Source organism: Panthera leo, chromosome C1 (genome assembly GCF_018350215.1).
Source record: "Panthera leo isolate Ple1 chromosome C1, P.leo_Ple1_pat1.1, whole genome shotgun sequence".
NCBI lineage: Eukaryota > Metazoa > Chordata > Mammalia > Carnivora > Felidae > Panthera > Panthera leo.
Window position 1 is genome coordinate 189,859,276 of NC_056686.1, and position 19,236 is coordinate 189,878,511.

General features: G+C 38.3%; 1 protein-coding gene across 1 annotated transcript in view; it reads left to right on the forward strand.

Annotated features, from left to right (window-relative positions):
• Nucleotides 1-19,236, forward strand: part of PARD3B (par-3 family cell polarity regulator beta) — a 1,004,169-nt gene that overhangs the window by 654,935 nt on the left and 329,998 nt on the right. The gene's annotated exons all lie outside the window — the stretch shown is intronic.

Sequence of the window (19,236 nt, forward strand, 5' to 3'; positions counted from 1 at the left end):
TTCCACAAAGATGAATTATTGCCTGGCTGTGTGTGTAGTGGCATAACGTATGCTGACTCAAAATGTTTGAGAGGAAAGAATAAAGGTTTCCAAAAACTAATAATTTTAAAACCCAAACTCTTAAACCTGTTAGCCAGCTGAACACTTAAAACAGCAAACAAATTGTAAGGAAAATCCAAGCAAGTTTGAAACTCTTTCCTGTGATGAGTTGCACGTTACAAAGAGCTCCAGAATAAGAAAAGTGTCATCATTTCTCTTCCCTCAAAAAGGAATAATATTTTTGCTTGTCATCAAAGGGGATCACACCCCAGATGACTATCTTATCTTTCTTTTGACTGAGGAATGAATGAACCTTCCTTAGAGGTTCTACAGGAAGTCCACAGGGATCCCTAAGGGTCTTCTGGATCTTTCTCTGTTATGTATGTGATACCTTCATGGCAAAAATCCAAACTTTCCCTTCATTAGCAAGTGGCCTGCTTCTGTCTCTATGCCCTTCATCCTTGCTTTTTCACGTTAGTTGAAAACACTTAAAGCTACTAAGCTAGCAAATACTACAGTGAGATCCCTTTCCTCTACGGGTGCATTATCTGGGAGAAAGGATCCATTTTACTCTTAGGCTTGCCACTCCAAATAACAGAAGGGTTACAATTTGTTGACATGCCCCCCAACCCTGTTTCTGAAACAAAGAAGTCTTTCCTGTCACCGAGTGTCTCCTGCATTTATGTGCTAATTATGTTTCCAGCAGTAAGTGGCCTTGATGCTTCATTACTTCTATCATGTTCCAGGGCAAGATTATGATTTTTTTTTTCTTTTCCTCTTTCTCCATATTCTCTTGTGATAACAGCAGGGAAGGGCTGGTTCACAACTCTTAGATTGTTTTCTTTTCTGCTCCTCCTAATAAAGAGCCTAAGAGGTTAGATCACTGTGAAAGAAAAGATTTTTGTGAAAATGATAAACTGCCAACATGCTGCTTTTCCCCATCATCCTTGCTCATTAAATCCTCGACTACTACAAGTGTTTTTAGGAGCCTGAAAACGAAGTTCTCATGACCAAGGAACCCCAAGGATAGCCTGTATTACTTTCACCTTAAATGCATCCTAAATGGTACTGCTGTAGTGAGCTTTGTTACACATATTCACCCTTGAAGATTAAAGCCTTTTTATGTACTGGGGTAGGCTTCAAGGTAAAAAAAAAAAAAAAAAAAAAAAAAGCAATTTTTTTTTTAATGTTTATTTTATTTTTGAGACAGAGAGAGACAGAGCATGAATGGGGGAGGGGCAGAAAGAGAGGGAGACAGAATCGGAAGCAGGCTCCAGGCTCTGAGCCATCAGCCCAGAGCCCGACGTGGGGCTCGAACTCACGGACCGTGAGATCGTGACCTGAGCTGAAGTCGGACGCTTAACCGACTGAGCCACCCAGGCGCCCCAAGAAGCAATTTTTAAGACTTTTTATCAGTTTGGTTTTTGAAAACGAGCAAATAAACTTCCTAGCTTTTTTCCAGAAAATCAAATCTTACTCTGATCTTACTTAATTTCCTAAAAAATTCCTGTTAGCTAGTAACTAAAAGTTACTGCCACTCTTTTTAAATGAGAACATCTTAGTAACTCAGTATTTTAGTAAATTGAATTTAATAAATTGCAATGTAGTAAATTGCTACAGTATTTTAGTAAATTGAATATGTCTTTGTATAGTATGATATAAAACATATTAATAAAGAATTACCCTAAGTTCAAAACTTGAAATAACTTCCAAATTAAAAAAGAAATGACAAAAGTGGCATAATTTAAAATCTGTCAGGTAGGTTAATTGTAAGCTCCACATGGCAGCTTTACTCCAGCTGGTTGATAAAAATAGTACCAACAGTCTTTAGACCATGTGAACCATGATGCTTAAATATATTGGGTGTTTTAAAGATTTCTGGTTACTAATGAGTTGCTCATACAACATTCACTATTTTACACTTCTGAGTACTCCTGTGCCCTCTCACAGCATCACTGAGCTTTTCATTGGCCATCTGTGACATCAGTGCAAATGCTGAGAACAACCAGAAAACAGAGAAAACACAGCAGAGAGGCAATCACCTAATACTATTCAGTCTAGAGTTATATTAAGTGAGACAGTTAATGTCTCTAACATTAAGACGGACTCTAAAACATTAGACACAGTTCTGAGAAAATACAAAGCCACATTAAAGGAAAATCTGCAACTAAGGTTATAAATTTATACCCTCCAAGAATATAACCTCCCCCACTTTTTACATTTATTTCCTTTGGAAAATTGGTCTTGAATTTATAGTGATCCTCAAAAACTCATTCCTCGAGTAAAATGCCGCTCCCCTATGTGTGCCACATGCATGCAGAGCAGTTTCTGGGGAGGCTTTGGTGGCGGTCGTGGCAGTGACAGTGAAAGATTAAGGGTCCTTTTGATTCTGGTAATGTCTTTCAGTTACAAAATCATTTTCAAAACGCACCTAATGTATAACTGAAGTCTCATTCTGCTACAGTCTGTGACCGCTAAGCAAGTTACTAGTTGGATTATAATGTCTAATGTTCCATGATCACACTTGTCTCGCCAGTGTTTAAAGAGATCATTTGGTGTCTTTTTGTTTCACCTTTCTCTCCCTTAAATCTTTTCCTCCAGAATATTTAAGTAAAAAGGTGATTATCTCTTTTGCTAAAAAGAGAGAGTATCTCCCTGTGTCTCTTTTTAATTATAGAAATGTGGGCAGCTTTCATACCATCCAAGACCATCAGGAAGTTAAATTAAATTGTATGTGCTGCCCTAAATCTATCATCCATCCTCTTATTTGGGATGGTATTCAACATTTTAATAAATTCATTGGAGTTAAAATTTCTTCTGAGTCAGCTATGGAGAGTGTAGAGAGCCATTTCGTGCCAAGTTCCATCTGTTGGTCTGCCTTGGGTACCTCCCAAATTTGTGACAATATTTTTGGCATCCTTTCCTGGGCTTAAGCTTTAAATGGTTGATTCTTCAGAACTCTGATCAAATCAAAGGCTCAGGTAAGATAAATCATTCTAACATTTTTGGCCCAAAATGTAGTGTGCCCTCATTCCTTCTGGATTCAATTCAGTATTCTTGAGATTTTTCTACATTTTACCTCAGGGGTTTCCCCTGAGTGCATTGTATTTCAGACCTTAGCTAGGAAGCTGGCAGGATGATTCTGTGGTTGATCTTGTATGGTCTTCCTCCATGTATAAGAGGTGTCAATGTCTATGGAATGGTGAGACATCTCAGACAGATTAAGAACAAAATGCCTTGTAATTGGTTCCTTTAAGAAAAATCACAAGTTTCAGAGAGCCTTAAAAGTCAAAAAGGTGTCTTTCACTTTTCCCCTTATCTTGTTCATTGAATTCTGACGAAACCCCAATGCTAGTAAATGCAGAGGGCTAAAGAAACTTCAGCAAAAGGTATATTTAAAGCAATGAAACCATTTTTTTTTGATGATTTAAATACTCTAAGGAACATTAGAATCCAAAGAAGATGACATCAAGTTTGGCGTAGCTTTTTTTAAAATTATACCTTAATTTTGACTGTACACAGTGTCGTAAACTATGTCTGAGAAGGCAATCTTTCCTTCCCTGCGCCCTACATTCTGAGCTGACACCTAAACTGATAGTTTAATGCTCCTCAACATTCCGACAGAAAGGACTTATAAATTTTACTTTTTTTTTTACTCTGTCTTAATTTTTTTTTTTTGTTTTGATTTACTGCTTGGAACTGTTTTAATATGTATTGACTGTCTGCAGAGATCTTTGCTGACCCAGCTCTTTAAGATGATGCAGTACTGAAGAAAGCCGATGAGTTCTTCTTTATGAGCTCTGACATATTAATTAGCAAAATGGACTAAAAAGCTTTCCTATTTCTATTTTAATTTCTTACATTCTCAAACACCTGTCTATATAGCTGTAAAACAGGCAAGTCTGTAAAAGTAACGGTTGGCAGTAAGTCCAGACCTTCTCTGAGATAAGTTTATCAATTAATGAGCAAATATTCATTAACAGTCTAAGGGGATATCTCTGTATAGGTGCCTGGAAGCCAGTAAGTATTTGGTATCTTACATTTTACTGGTAAGCAGGCTGAAGCTCAGGGCATTTAAATACTTTCTCTCTCAGCCGGTAACTAGTACGGGTTAGGTTATGAGCCGAGATACTGTGCGCTAAAGCCTATGCTCTGGCCAGTTGATTTTCCACCAGCATGTGCCTAACACTTCAGTCCCAGGAACTGAGAAGAATACAGTTCTAGTTGGAAGACATGACACACACATCAAGATAGCCCATGAATTCTTGCTTACCTTTGGTAAACTCCAGCTGAACAAGGAATACCATAAGTATAATTTCTCTAACAGACTATTGTAACTCAGTGAGCATGGGAGAGACATCTGATCTGATCATTTTTGCCTCTGTTTCCCTACATGTGTGTATGCGTGTATGTAGATATAAATTATTTGTATTTATAACATATTTATATGAAAGTTAGGCCAAGTTAAGAGATGTATAAGAAAATATGCATGTGATGTGCATGTATTGTGTATAAATTATAGCAAATGTGCATGTGACACGTATCCTTAAGGCAAAGGCCAAAAGTTTAATATGCAAGTCGCCAACTTGGCAGACCTTACATTCTGTTCTAAATGCATTGTGTGTAAACTTTATATTTCGAATGTTCAAGTGTGGCCAAAGAAATCTCTAGATCTTTCCAAAGAGCTAGAGTAGAGCTCTTAAAAGCAAAAGGTGATGAGATAGTCCCTTTAATACAAGAGCAATGTGTTATTAAGTGGCATTTCATATATTTTGTTGAGTCTTAGTATTTCATACTTTTATAGACTATCTAAATTAAAGTATGCATTTAAAATTTGGAATACCAGCTATGGTCATTTTTCGTGAGTCTTAATTGGATACTGCTTTTCGTGGCTTTTTATTGTTATTGTTGATAAGGACCTAAATCTTAGAGTCAGTAGGTAGTGGACTTAAACTCTGTTTCTTTCCTCATTAGTTGGTTAAGGTAACACTATATGGCTATAGTTTTGGACAAAAATCTTTATTAGGTAATTTCTAAGCTTTGGTCATTTGTTATGTTGGTTAAATATAACTTTCATCACGAGAAATATATACATTCTCACATCCTCCAGCTTGGTTTACCTTTCCATGGGATTCAGGATGTTATTAAAAAAATAGCAATATATATAGGATTCTTCCTATACAAACTTGATTATGAAGTGACTCTGGTATTTCCTATGTTGTAAAAGGTTACTGAATAGTCTGGTCTCTAAAATTCAATGAATCAAATTGAATTAGAAATAAATCTATCAGCCTTCTTAGAAATGCGGTTAGAGTCTTTGCTACTCAGATATGGTGCAGGTGTGTGCATCTCTGAATTTCATGAGTAGATAGAGTCTACATATTTTTACAAATCAAATTTCAAAATTAATTATTTCAGTTCTACTCATGTTTATTAAGTGCCCATTCTGTGACAGGTGTTATATCAAGTACTGGAGATAGAAAATGACATAAGACATGGTCTCTGTCTTAGAAAATTTTTTTATGAAATGGTAGGGGAAAAAGACCTATAAATGCCTAATTAAATATTGGTTTGGTACGTCTGTGCTAAAGAGTACAATGCAGAAGTCTCACAGGAAATATTGCTTGATTCTGCTTGGGATTGGGGGATGGCTGTCATGTTTCAGTAAGGAAATGCTTCCATGGCAGGATCTGAAAGATAAATAGAAGTCTGAGAAATAAAAAAGGTCAATAAGCTAACACATTTCAAGCATATGGAAAGTTATGACAATTTGAAACATCGTGGTATGTTCGTGAAACTATAAGGATTTCAGTGTGTCACAAATGCAGAGTGGAGAGTAACAGATACAAGGTTGAGCCAGTAAGCAGAGATTAGATCATGCAGAATTCTTATCAAATGGAAAAATGTCAATGTTATCCTACAGGCTCAGAGAATTGAAACCTATTAAAGAAGGGGATTGGCCAGTTTTATATTCTACTACTATCACTTTGCTGTGGTGACTTGAAGGACAAAAAGAAAAACAAAAAGTCGAGGACAAGAATTAAGAGACCATTGCAAGAGTCCACATAAGAGATGGTGTGGACATAAGTTCAAGTGAATCACAATGGAAATGGAAAGGAAATTAAACATATTTAGGAAATAGAGCTTTGAGTTTGTGAGGGTTTTTTAATTAAACTTGGTGAGTGAGGAAGAAGATCCAATTTGATTCTCAGTGTATCATCCAGCTATTGCTATAACTATGCTGCATGACAAAATCAACAGCAAACGTTTCTTGATCACCTGTCTTCATGTGGGCTGGGAATTGCTGATCTCACAAGTGTTTCGCTGGGCTTAGCTCCAACCTACAGTGTAGGTCCTGGTTTTATGCATGCCTCTTATTCTCCTTGGAACAGTGGTTTGCTTTGGAAAGTATTTTTGATAACATGAATGATAAGATGGAAATAGGGTAGATAGAGAGGAAACCCATATGTGCCAGAGCTGTGGAGTATTAAGTCACATGAGAGTGAAGGTAGTAGAGTAGAATGAGAGGCAGGAGTAGAGGGAAGTATGGCAGGGTGGTATGAGCTGGGAAGGAGTAGGGATTTTATATGCGCATAGGTGACCATTGTACTTGAAAGTGGAAATGAGAAGTAAAGACATCATTGAGCCCCCTCCCAACCCTGACCAGCATGATATGGGTGAGAATGAGGGTTGTAAGGGAAGTATATTTCTTAGTGGAGAGGTAGATTTCAACTAAGGCAGGGAAATTTTTAGAGAACAGGTTGAAAGTGAACAGCATCTTGTCAACCATAGAAGGATAGTGGGAACTCAAGAAGGCAAATGGAGGAGTCTGGGATGGAGGGGAAAGTGGGACCATGAATCACATGGGAATATGGCCAGAGTGGTGTAAGGTGGCAGCCCAGAGGGCAATGGATGACCAGGGGTTCCTCCTCTTGGGAAATGACTGAGGATGGCAGATGTGATGGGCCCGGTTTGTTTTGATAGCTTTGCAGTTGCCAAGAGGATTGATCTTCACTTTTCAGTGAAGGCTTTGGTCAGTTTAGACTCAGTGATGGCCTGGATGAATTATATCCTGTAAACAGATCATATCTCTGAAGAACAAGAAGGTGAACGTTTCCAGGAGGAAATGGTCCCAAGGTTAGAGAAGTTTTGAGAAGATGCCCAAGTTGCACTAGGTTTGGAAATTGAGAGATGGCCATTAGTTATCATTTCAGTGGAGGGAGTTTTGACAGACAAGAGAGCAGAGAGGGAGTTTTGACAGACAAGAGAGAATAAAGTGGCATGCCTTGAGGAGCAATGGGAGGTAGAAAGAAGCACAGGTGATCTTTCCAGAAAGTTAACATTAAGAGAAAGAAAAAAGATGTATCTAGAGAAGTTAAGTTGTTTTGATTCCTCTACTCTTTGTTATCAACAAGAAACACCAAACGATGTTTGTAGACTGAGAGGAAAGAGATGCTGTGAGAGAATGAAGAAAGAGGAAAGTGTTAAAGGCATAGGATTAAGACTGTAGTTTTATAGCAGTTGGCCTTGAAGAGGATGAGCCAAGATTATAGGGAAAGTAGCAGTGATGTATGTAGCATAGATAAATTTGTAGGTAGTGGGGTTGAGAAATTAAGGTTGTTGATTGTCTTGGGTCCCTGGGTGGTTCAGTCAGTTAACAGTCTGAGTCTTGGTTTCAGTTCAGGTCATGATCCCACAGTCGTAAGATGGAGCCCTGTGTCAGGCTCCATGCTGAGTGTGGAGCCTGCTTAGAATATTCTCTCTCTCTCTCTCTCTCTCTCTCTCTCTCTCTCTCCACCCCCTCTCTCCCTCTCTCCCTCTCTCCCTCTCTCTCTCCCTCTCCCTCTCCCTCTCCTCCACCTCCCTCCCTCCCTTTCTCTCTTTCTCTCTGCCTCTCCCTGTCTCTCTATCTCAAATAAATAAATAAATAAACAAATGCTGTTAACGGTCTCATCTTCTTGATGGTGTCCAAGTCTACATGGTGGCATTACAGGGTTGATCATAGCTGGCCAAGAATATGAGAAACACTTTAGATAGTAGGCAACCTAGGTTGAAATGTGTTTAAGTCATCGAAGCAAAATTGAATAGACAGCTATGAAGAAATATATTTACACATACACATGCACGTGCATGCTACATTCAAGGGTTGGGTTGCAGATGAGCTACAGTTGTTCCCTGAATTAAAATGCAATTTATCTCTTTCAGTTAGATTTTCAACTCTCCATTTGTGGTGGAATAATAGAATGTTAAAACCAAGTGGAGCAGTATATATCTCTAGTATATCAAGTTTTGTAAAGGGTAGATTGAGGCCTAGAGAAGGAAAGTCACCCGCACCAAAGGCCCAGCTGGTCAATGACAGAACTGAGGCTCAGATCTGTCAACTTACATTTCAGCAATCTCTTGTTTTGTGAATTCAAATATCATTGCTACCAGTTTTGCCTGATTTAATAACCTAAACAATCATTAAACTTCTCAAAATTTCCCCAAATTCAGCATGGGTAACAGAAAGACTAATTTGGCACAAGACTAGTCATTTTTCCTTTAAGCTTCTGACATTGAAACCCACCAGAATTGAATACGCTTCTATATACAAAATTTCATGTTTCATTCCAAATTTATACAGACTGTCACAAAATCTGTGTTTATTTATAGTTGCTCTTTATTACATTTTTTACTTTAATTGTGTTATATTTCTTTTTCATATATATATATGTGTGTGTGTGTATAATATATATATATATATATATATTATACACACACACACATATATATATATATATACATATATATATATATATATATATATATATATATATATATATATGCATATGCATGCACAGGACAAATTATTTTATTTAAGCACCAGTGCACATTTGTTGATGTGGTATATTTTGGTACTTATTTTTCCCTATGCCCTTAAATATTAATATTTACATTACAAAATTCTCAATAACAAAATTCTTTGTTATCCTGTCTCCCTTGTTGTTCAGAATATGACAGTCTGTCTTTGGAGATAAAATTTAGTATGCTTAAGTGTGTGCTGATTTAGAAAATTTACAGTTTCTAAAATGTTTTGAGTTGTTTGAACAAGCGAAAAGTAATTTTACAAGGAGAAGAGCGTATTTCTATATATGTCAAGTTCTTCAAATGTGGCTGAACTCTCAAACTTCACCATCCACGGGGAATATGTGTCTTGTACATTTAGAAACAGTGGTTTGGAACTGACAATTCTAATAGTGTTTCTAAATGCTAGAATGAACATCTGCGGCGAAAAATGTTATTAGCTAATTACATGATGGTTGATAAATACAAAGTGAATGTTTGACATCAGAACTGTACTATGGGCTGAGCTATCTGTACCCAACTTTGGATTAGCTCTGCAACCGGCAAGGAACAATAGTAGGAGCCACAGAAAACAGAAGGACACATAAAAAGTACACAAAAATGCCATCATTAGTCAGACAGTTACTGTATGAATTTGGATGTACCGTGGGCAAAAGCAAATCACAGTCTCTAAAAACATAGTACCTATAAATCTGAACCTACAATATGAGCCTTGCTTCCATCCTCTTTCTCTTATGGTTAGCTTTAGGATGTCTTCAGTGAACTTTTTTGCAATGAAACTATTTCAATAAAATCACTGGACAATGCTTACCAGCTTTAAATAATGGCAGCCCCTCATGAACAGCATAGTCGGAAAGAGCTATAAGGCTTTTCAGTTCCTACATCATTATTTTAGGAAAGTTTACATTGAGATCTAGAATTTAAAATCACTCTTCTAAGGAAAGGGTTTTATGTGTAAATTTGTTGTGGAGAAAAAGACGGAGACTCTCTGACTCCGATGACCTGGAGGGATTGTAAGCTACCTGCTTGTAAGACCTTTTATTTTCAATTTTGGTGAAAAAATCTAGTCTGCCAGTGTTAACTGAATGCCTATGTGGTCATTCTAGCAATGGCTTTAATTCTTAAGTTTTCTCACTAGAAATCAGCCAATGGGTGTATTGCAAGGACAGGTTTAAAACCCAACCTGGGAAATTTGAAGATGAGCTCCTGCGTGATAGACCACCAAATCTATGTTGCATAATATAATATGCCAAAGCCTAGATTTTGTCTTTAATATCTGATAAATTGCCAACTAATAGTGAGAGTCACTTAGTGTATATTGATTTTGATAATGTCAGTATGACTTTATATTAGATGAACTGTGTGTATATATTTACATGCATACACATTTGAGGCTCATGAATGAAAATTGCTTTATGTAGGCAAGAAAGACAAGCATTAAAAATGTGTATTTCATATTTTTTGAACATTTATTTATTTTTGAGAGACAGAGAGAGACAGAGCATGAGCAGGGAGGGGAAGAGAGAGAAGGAGACAGAGAATCTGAATCGGGCTCCAGGCTCCGAGCTGTCAGCACAGAGTCCGATGCGCGGCTGGAACTCAAGATTCGCGAGATCATGACCTTGGCCGAAGTCACACGCTTAACCAACTGAGCCACCCAGGCACCCCAATGAGGATTTCAAGAAGAGTATTGCCTACTTATGAGACACTCGTTCATTCCTGTATTTAGGCTCTGTGGCAGCAACGAATTTCAGCATCTGTAGCAAGTCATATCATGCCCTGCATCACCTTCTCATGGCCTGCCCTTCCAGGCTTGTCTCTTGCCACTTGACCCATCGGCCTCATCATGCATGTTCCAGACTCACAGAGATACTCTCTTTCGTCATCAGACCTTATCTTGCTCTTTCACACCTCAGAGCCTCAGCTGAACTCTCCTGAGAAACTTTCCCTACCACCCTCAGGCAAGGGTCTCTTCTTGGAGAGAAGTTTAACTTCTTATGTAACTTCAGGTGGCTTTAGGCTCTGCTTTTATATTATTTGACTACTCTCAGTCTATTTTGGTTTAACTCACACTTCTGTTCCATAGCTGGTCAGCCCCCAAGATCTCCCTCAGGCTGTGTTCAATCTCCTTTGATCAGTAGTTGTGGCTCCTTTACATCATTAATAATCCCACAGCCCACCTTTTCTTATACGGGCAGAATCTGATTATCTACCGCATAAAGGGGAGTAACCAAAGATAACTCATTTATTCAACCAGTATTTATTAAACCAGTATTCCATGTGTCACACACTGTGCCAGGTACTACAGATACAAAGTCGTGTAGAATACAGATTTGACCACTGAGGTGCTTACGGCTTAGTACAACAAACGGTGAAAATTGCATGTACTTAAGTATAAATGCAAATACATAGAAAAAGTAACAGGGGTTACCTTTACCAAGAGGAAGCAGCCTGAGTTTGAGGGACAAGGGAAACTTCTGCTTTATCTACAGCATCTGAATTTTTACATTGAGACTGAGTTTATGTACAAATTAGGTAATGAATAATTTATGGATTTAAAAAATAAAACCATTTTTAAACATTGTAAGACTGCACAGGCTGAATCTACTAACAGAAATGTTATACAAATGGGAGGATTTAGCATAGGGACTGTCACAGAGTATGTACAGAAGAACCACAGGAGAAAGGATGGTTTCTGGGAGGGAGAGGCTGGATCCCCGAGTCATGCTGGAAGCCTCCTTGGGGCCCAGGAGTATTTCGGGGCAAAGGGAATGGAAAGGAGCTTTAGCGCGAGATGCCTCATTTATAGGTTGCTGGAGAAAGGGCCAATGAAAAACATACCTAAGAGAATTTTAACCCCCCGTCAATTTTTGGTATCCTAGAAGGTAGTAACTTAAGTCCTTGTAATTTATTCAGTAAGGCACCCACACAATGCCATGTACAAAAAAAAAAAGGGGGGTCTTTTTTAAAGGCTCATGATGCCCAACTGTGTCCAATAAAAGCAGAATTATAAGAGGACTAATGATGAATATGTAAAAATGACAGAGAAAACTGAAAGCAACCTAGATTACTTCTCCTTGCTAAAGTAAGCAAATGCAAATTGATTCCCACTCTATTGATAATTAGAAACCACACATCCACACAAAACAACCTATAAATTCCACCCCATCAAACAACAAAGCGGTTTAAAATTACCTTTTGAACAAAAACCCTTTTATTAACCAGTCAGTTAAAATAATAATAATAACACCCAAAAAAGGGTGTATACCCTCTTAAACCAGGCAAGCCACACACACACACACACACACACACACACACACACACACACACACAAGGGAAAGAAAAAGCAGATAGATTTGTAAAATATCATGATACGCCATCAGGGAGTTATTTAGAAATATTGGTGTCCAACTGATGACCGAGGCTTTTTACTTGCTATACTGACAGACATCAGAGAAAATGCTGCTATTGGTTGGTGTAGTGATCCAGTGGTCCACGAACTCTTGTAATGATTTATATGGGCAAGTACTTTCCATTTTGTAAAAGTATGTATCTCTATGAGTATACACTAGCAAAACAGTTTTTCCATTTATGGGAATGCTACATGTATTTGTAAAATACGATTTTACATAAAGACTGTGAGATTCTAAAGACTATTGGTAAGGAAATGTAACATGATACGTGAACATGGCAAAATATTATGGAACGGTGACACAAATTGCTGAAGTTTGGGCAACGCTGACCAATTTCATGTTTCCATCAGCATGCTTTTTTGCAAAGGTCAAACAAAATCTTAGTTTGAGGAAAGTGTGTTCACTCTGAGGCCTTGAGGCCACGTGATACTCACAGTCTGGGTCCCGTTTCCTGTCCACATGCAAACACCTTCAGTTCTGGTTGAACACTGCCTTCTTCTGCAAAAGAAATGTCCAAACCTTCAACTCTTTCTTAGCATGATAACTTTTTTAAAAATTTATTTAAGGGGCGCCTGGATGGCGCAGTCGGTTAAGCGTCCGACTTCAGCCAGGTCACGATCTCGCGGTCCGTGAGTTCGAGCCCCGCGTCGGGCTCTGGGCTGATGGCTCGGAGCCTGGAGCCTGTTTCCGATTCTGTGTCTCCCTCTCTCTCTGCCCCTCCCCCGTTCATACTCTGTCTCTCTGTATCCCAAAAATAAATAAAAAACGTTGAAAAAAAATTAAAAAAAAAAAATTATTTAAGTTCGGTTAGTTAACATACAGTATAGTATTGGTTTCAGTAGTAGAACCCAGTGATTCATCACTTACATATAACACCCAGTGCTCATCCCAACAAGTGCCCTCCTTAATGCCCATCACCTCTTTAGCCTGTCCCCCCCCCACCTCTCCTCCCGCAACCTTCAGTTTAAGAGTTTCTTATGGTTGCCATGATAAGTCTTAATCGAGTTAAACTTGAATTATATTTTCAAATATTCCTCCAACAAGCCATCCTATCTGAGAAGGAAACGCAACAGATACAGTGGCCCCCTTCCATCTGAGCCTGGAAAAAGCCTGACCAAATGCGGAGTTAGCCTTGACTTTGCTCTTTTCTTTACCTGTGACATTAATCCAGCAGGAAGTCAGGTTGGCCCCATGGGAATACCTCCCAAAACTTTCCTTCCCACCCTTGCCCAAGCCACCATCACCTCAGGCCTTCGGGAGCCTCCTCACCCATCCTCTTCTGCTCTCTCTACATTTCAGCTCTCATAGGAGCCAAGGGATCTTTGAAAAACATGAATCAAATCATGTCCCTCAAATGCTTAGAATTCTCCAGTGGCTTTTCATCATTCTTAGAAAAAAATCCCGATTTCCTACCATGACCCCCAAAGCCCATCTTCATTTGCCTCGCCTACCTCTCTGACCTCATCCCCACTGCTGCCTCCTCCTTCGAGATACTTGGCCTGACCTGCCTACTTTCTGTCTCTGGAGCAGGCTAACTTACTCTCTTTCCAGGCCCTTTGCACATGTATTCCCTCTGCTCAGAATGATCTCCCTCCACTTCGCATGGCTGTTTTTTTCTTATTCAGTTCTTAGGTCAGATGTTGTCTCCTCAAGGATACCTTCTCTGACCACCCCATCTAAAATAGAAAATAAGTCAGTAGAATTCTATTGCTTCCTCTGTTTCCTAATATCACTTTTTACATGCTGTAGTGTGTGTGTGTGTGTGTGTGTGTGTGTGTGTGTGTGTGTGTGTGTGTAACTGCCTATCTCCCCTCCCTCTAGAATGTTAAGCTCTACAAGGGCAGAGATCTTGAACCCCAATCCAAGAGCAATATCTGGCACAGAGCAGGTGTCCTTGGTGTTTGCTAAGTCTTTCTCTGGATACATCTGTTGCATATTTTTACTTTTAAACTTCCCATGTTCTTTATGGGCATGTATTTTCCTAACAAATAGCTGGGTTTTGTTCCTCTGTTGGGTCTGGTGGGCTGAATTGTGACTGGGAGTTCAGCCATTTACATTTATTGAGATCACCAGCATATTTAGATTAGGTTTATCATCTTATTTTTATATTTCAGCCCCCTCTTAATGTCTCCTTTTCTCCTTTCTTATCCTCCAAGGATAAAATCCTATTTTGTTTTGTCCCTCTTTTTTCTTATATTGATTTGGCAACTATGCACCACCTTTTATTCATGCATACTTAACAAAATATAAAACAGTCCACACTAAATTCTTTTCCCATACAGTACAAGGCACTTAGAATAATTTAGCACTCTGTACCCTCTCACAGTGTCTATACTATTTTCCACTTTCTTTCTTAGTTTTTGATATAACAGGTTATATACTAATTTAATGTTCCATGTAGTTATGGGTGCCTGGGTGCCTCAGTTGGTTAAACGTCTGATTCTTGGTTTCAGCTCAAATCATCGTCTCACAGCTTCATGGGTTCGAGCCCTGCATTGGGCTCTATGCTGGCAGTACAGAGCCTCCTTAGGATTCTCTCTCTTCCTCTCTCTATGCCTCTCCCCCACTTGCGCTCTCTCTGTCTCTTTCTGTCTCTCCCCCCCCCCAAAAAAAAAGAAAAAAGAAAAGCACTTTAAAAAAATAAAATAAACGTTCTACGTATTTAGTGTTTGTTCAAACTTACCCATATATTTGCCAGTTTCTTTTCTTATTGTTCTTCCTCGTATTTTAAACCTTCCTTTTGGGGTCTTTTTTTTTTTCTTTTCTGAAGTATGCCCTTTAAGATACTCCTTTAATGATGGTCTATTGATTACACTCTGCTGTTTTAGGAAAATGTCTTGTCCTTGACAATTAGTCATGTTAAGTGCATGGCATTTGCCTGACGGCTCACTGCTGTTCTGCTGGCTTCTGGCTTCTGTGGAAAGTCGGGCACTGGTCTAATTGACATCTCTTTACTGGTCATCAGTCTTTTCTCTCTAGATACTTTTAAATTCTCTTTGTCTTTGATGTTCACTTTCACTACAGTCTAGGTCTTGCCGTCGATTTCTTTATATTATCATTCTTGGTAGATGGAGTGTCTCCTCTGGCTGCATATTAATGTTTTCCATCACTTCTGGGAAACTATGTCTGTTAATATGCCTCTTTCCCATTCTGTCTTCTCCTTGTGGAATGCTTACCGGCTGTACCTTAGATCTTACTTTTCAGCCGTGTCTCCTGAAAACACTACTTCGCATTTTCTATCTCCTTGATTCTGTGCTTAGTTGGAGGGAATTGTTACACACCTATCTTCTAATCCCAACTTGGTGTCTAAATCGCTTTCATGTTTCTGCTGACTCTCATTCATGGTGACTTTTTTTTTTTATGAATTTGCTGATTTCTGTCTGGGATGTCATATTCGTTTGGATTGGACATGTGAGGATCTTGAGGAATCTGATTTGCATGTGCTTTTCTCCAGAGAAGATTTCGATTCACTTCTTTTGGGGTACTAGCAAAGCACTACTAGCCTCGGACCACTTTCATATAATTTCTTGGCTGACAGCTTAATTAATTGGGAGAAAATAAATTTGATTTCATACTTCTAAGAGGACAACCCTGTGGTTGTAAATTCTTAAAGAGAATAGTGATATTTCTAATTGCATTTTTCTTATTTAAACCAGAGTCAAGGCAGATTTTCTTGGATTCACTTTGCTGAGGAAAGTGTATTCAGGACAGGAGGTTACTCAGTACACTCTTCTACCAAAGTGGTAGATCCTTTTAAGGGTCATTGCTTTAACTCTCCTACATTTGACTCTTTCTCCCAGATCCTCCAAGATATCCCCTTCGTACCACTTCCCCTTGCTTCAGATTCCTGGTATCAGCGTTCACTTGAAGGGTAGTCTTAACGTAAAAGTTTGGTTACATAGCATCATTCACTCTTGGTTTTTTATTCGTTAATTTTTATTTGTTGAGTGACTTTGCTTAAGTAATTCTCTTAATTTCCTATGAGCTAAGCAATGCAGTTAGATGCATTTAACTTATCTAAGATCCGTTTGTATTTTTATTATCAGAATTTGGGGAATTGATACATTACTGGAAGCAGAAGCCTAGAGTCCAGTAGTTGTTTGCTGAATGAATGAATGAATGAATGGTTATCTTTTGTAAATGGCTGAATTCAAATAAACAGTTGAGTTCAATGCAGATTGGAATACACATTAAGCCAGATATGGTTTTATCTTACTGGGTCTGGATTACTTTTGACAAAACAAGCCAACTTCAAGTATTCCTTAGAAATAAATATATGGAAAGCCACCCAACATAGGAATACAGTGGGGGTATGTCCACAATATGCTGAGAAAGTTTGAAATGGAAAATTCCCTTCAATAAGAGCCACATAATAAAGAGTTCTGGTTATGTTTGTAGTTACAAGCTATGGTTTATTACTCTGTCTAGAGATTCTTATAATGATTCATTGTTCTAGGAAGAAATAAAATAGGGTTCACAAAGGAGCTTTTATCAGATTATAACGTACCCTGCCATAAAATGGGGAAGGAGAGGCTTATCTGGCTATTTGTTGTCACTGCCTCCATAGACCATGGATCAGATATTAATTAGAATTCTTTCTGAACCCCCGGAATGCCCTTCAGATGGAATTTTTTTGTCATGACCACACCCAGAGAGTAGTATATGAGAAGGCTGTTTGATAGGTCCTTTAGGTACTAAAACAAATCAAAACCAGCCCTGTTCATTCTAATAAAAGCTGCCCTCCCATATGTTCTCCTTTTGCACCAAATTCTCTTTGTGTTTTTTCTTCTTTCTGAAGACGAGAAATTCTGATACTTCCACAGAATTTTTATGTAACCTATCCGTTATACAAGACTCACGTTGCCATCGAGTAGAGGATGAGATTGGCCAAGGGAATGGTATGAAAATTTGGATGACATCAGCTCACAGTCCTACTACTGAAGAGCTGTCTTTGCTATCGGAGCCTACAAGGATCAAGGAAACTCCATTTGTTCCCTGAAATGAAAGTACTGGGTTGGTCAGCTTTAGAAAAACAGATGATGTGTTCGTTGCCTGTAGTGGCTGACTTTCATTTATTTTTCTTATTCTTTCTTTGTGCCTTTTCATACTTTGTTTCTATGAATTAGAATTTCTGGGCATGGCATGCAGGGCTGGCATTGCACACACAATACCCTTGGCTCCTAAGAGGTCATGAATTTGGATCATTTCCCAGATTATACATCTGCCCCTCTAGCTTGCATTTCAGAGCATATGGCTGTGGCAGAGGGGCAGATTAGAAATCATCTCTTTAATGCTTCCAAAGTGTAAGAAAGAGGAAGCTCCTTTCCATCTGGTCATAAAGTTGTTACCTGAGTGTTACAAGGGTATGGGCAAAACTGTTTTCTTGTGAGTGGTTTTCAGTAAGTTAAAATGCAATGGATGCATCAATCACGGAAGCCTTACTAAGTAGTATGTAGTAAGAACACACAACTGAACTCCCATGTCATTTGAAATGACTACAGCAACACCTGGAATGAGGGACAATTTGGAGTGGCCCATTGATTGCTGTACATTGTCTTGATCTCTCAAGCACCGACAAATAATTTTCCTGAAAAATTTGACTTCTATGTGCAGATATTTATTGGAGTAATCAATTCATTTCAAAGAATATCATTCATTAGGGCTTCTCTTGAAATTATAAAATGTAATTCTAGAAACAAAATGTAGAATGCTACCAAAGGCGATGTAAGGCTAAGATGAGGCCTGGTTACTCTCTAGCTACTGAGAAGTAGTGCTTTTTGGATCTGGAGAAATACCAAGAGTAATAAAAACAAATGAAGGAGAAGCGGTAGATATTAGAGGAGATGATGCATCATTGTTTCTTCTCAAGTAATCACTTGTATTCTAAATCCATCCTAAACTATTCTTTCTTTTTCAATCTATTAAAGGTTCTTTTTCTTCCATCTTCATATTCTCTGTCATCATTGTCTTTTTCCTTTAATCCAAGGAGGCATAATCAAGGTGAAAAATAAGTGGTGGGGGAAAAGCAGTGAGTCATTATGGAAGCAGGAAATAAGGAAGGCGGGTCTAAGCAAAAGCAATGGATAGTAGTAAGTGCAGACAGGAGCTATGTCCTAGAAGCTTTTTTCTTCCTTGCTAAGGAGTTTCACTTTATCATTTAAAGAGCTGATAGAGTGGCCTTCTTAAAATAAATATCAGACCATGTATTTTCCTTGTTTGAATCCTTTAGCATGAAATCACTGGATAACCACAGGCAAAATGAAAGAGAGAGAGAGAGAAAGAAAGGAAGGAAGGAAGGAAGGAAGGAAGGATCTCTGTCTCTACATTACACTATATGAGAAATTGAGAATGGTTCATAGAACTAAAGTAAGAGCTAAAACTATAAAATTTCTAGAAAAAAATAGACATTTTAGTGATAGTGGGTTAGAGGGAATTTTTTAAGATACAAAAATCATAAATATAAAAGAAAAAATCGATAAATTAGACTTCATCAAAAAGGAGAAATGTTTTCTGTTCAAAAGATGCTGTTAAGTGTTGAGAAATGAAAATGCAAGCCACAACCCGGAAAATATTTGAAAATCATATATCCAACAAAGGTCTATATACAGACATGTATATAAAATTTCTGAACCCCAAAACACCAATGTTTAAGCACAAGCAAAGGATCAGCTAGACTACAAAATTGTTTTAGATAAGCAGCAGTAAGAGATTGAAGAAGATTGTTAGAATAGGATGGAATTGACAAAAAGAATTATGAAGGCATTGCAGAGATACAGAATTTCTTGTATTTGGGGACTAGAGATGGGGGGTGCCCAAAACTTTCCTGATGAAAAGTCAAATTATGAAGAAGAGGCATGTGAAAATATGAGTCTGGAACCCAAGAGAGGTCAAGGTTAGTGATGTAGATTTGGAAGTTATCTGCATAGAGGTGATAGTTGAA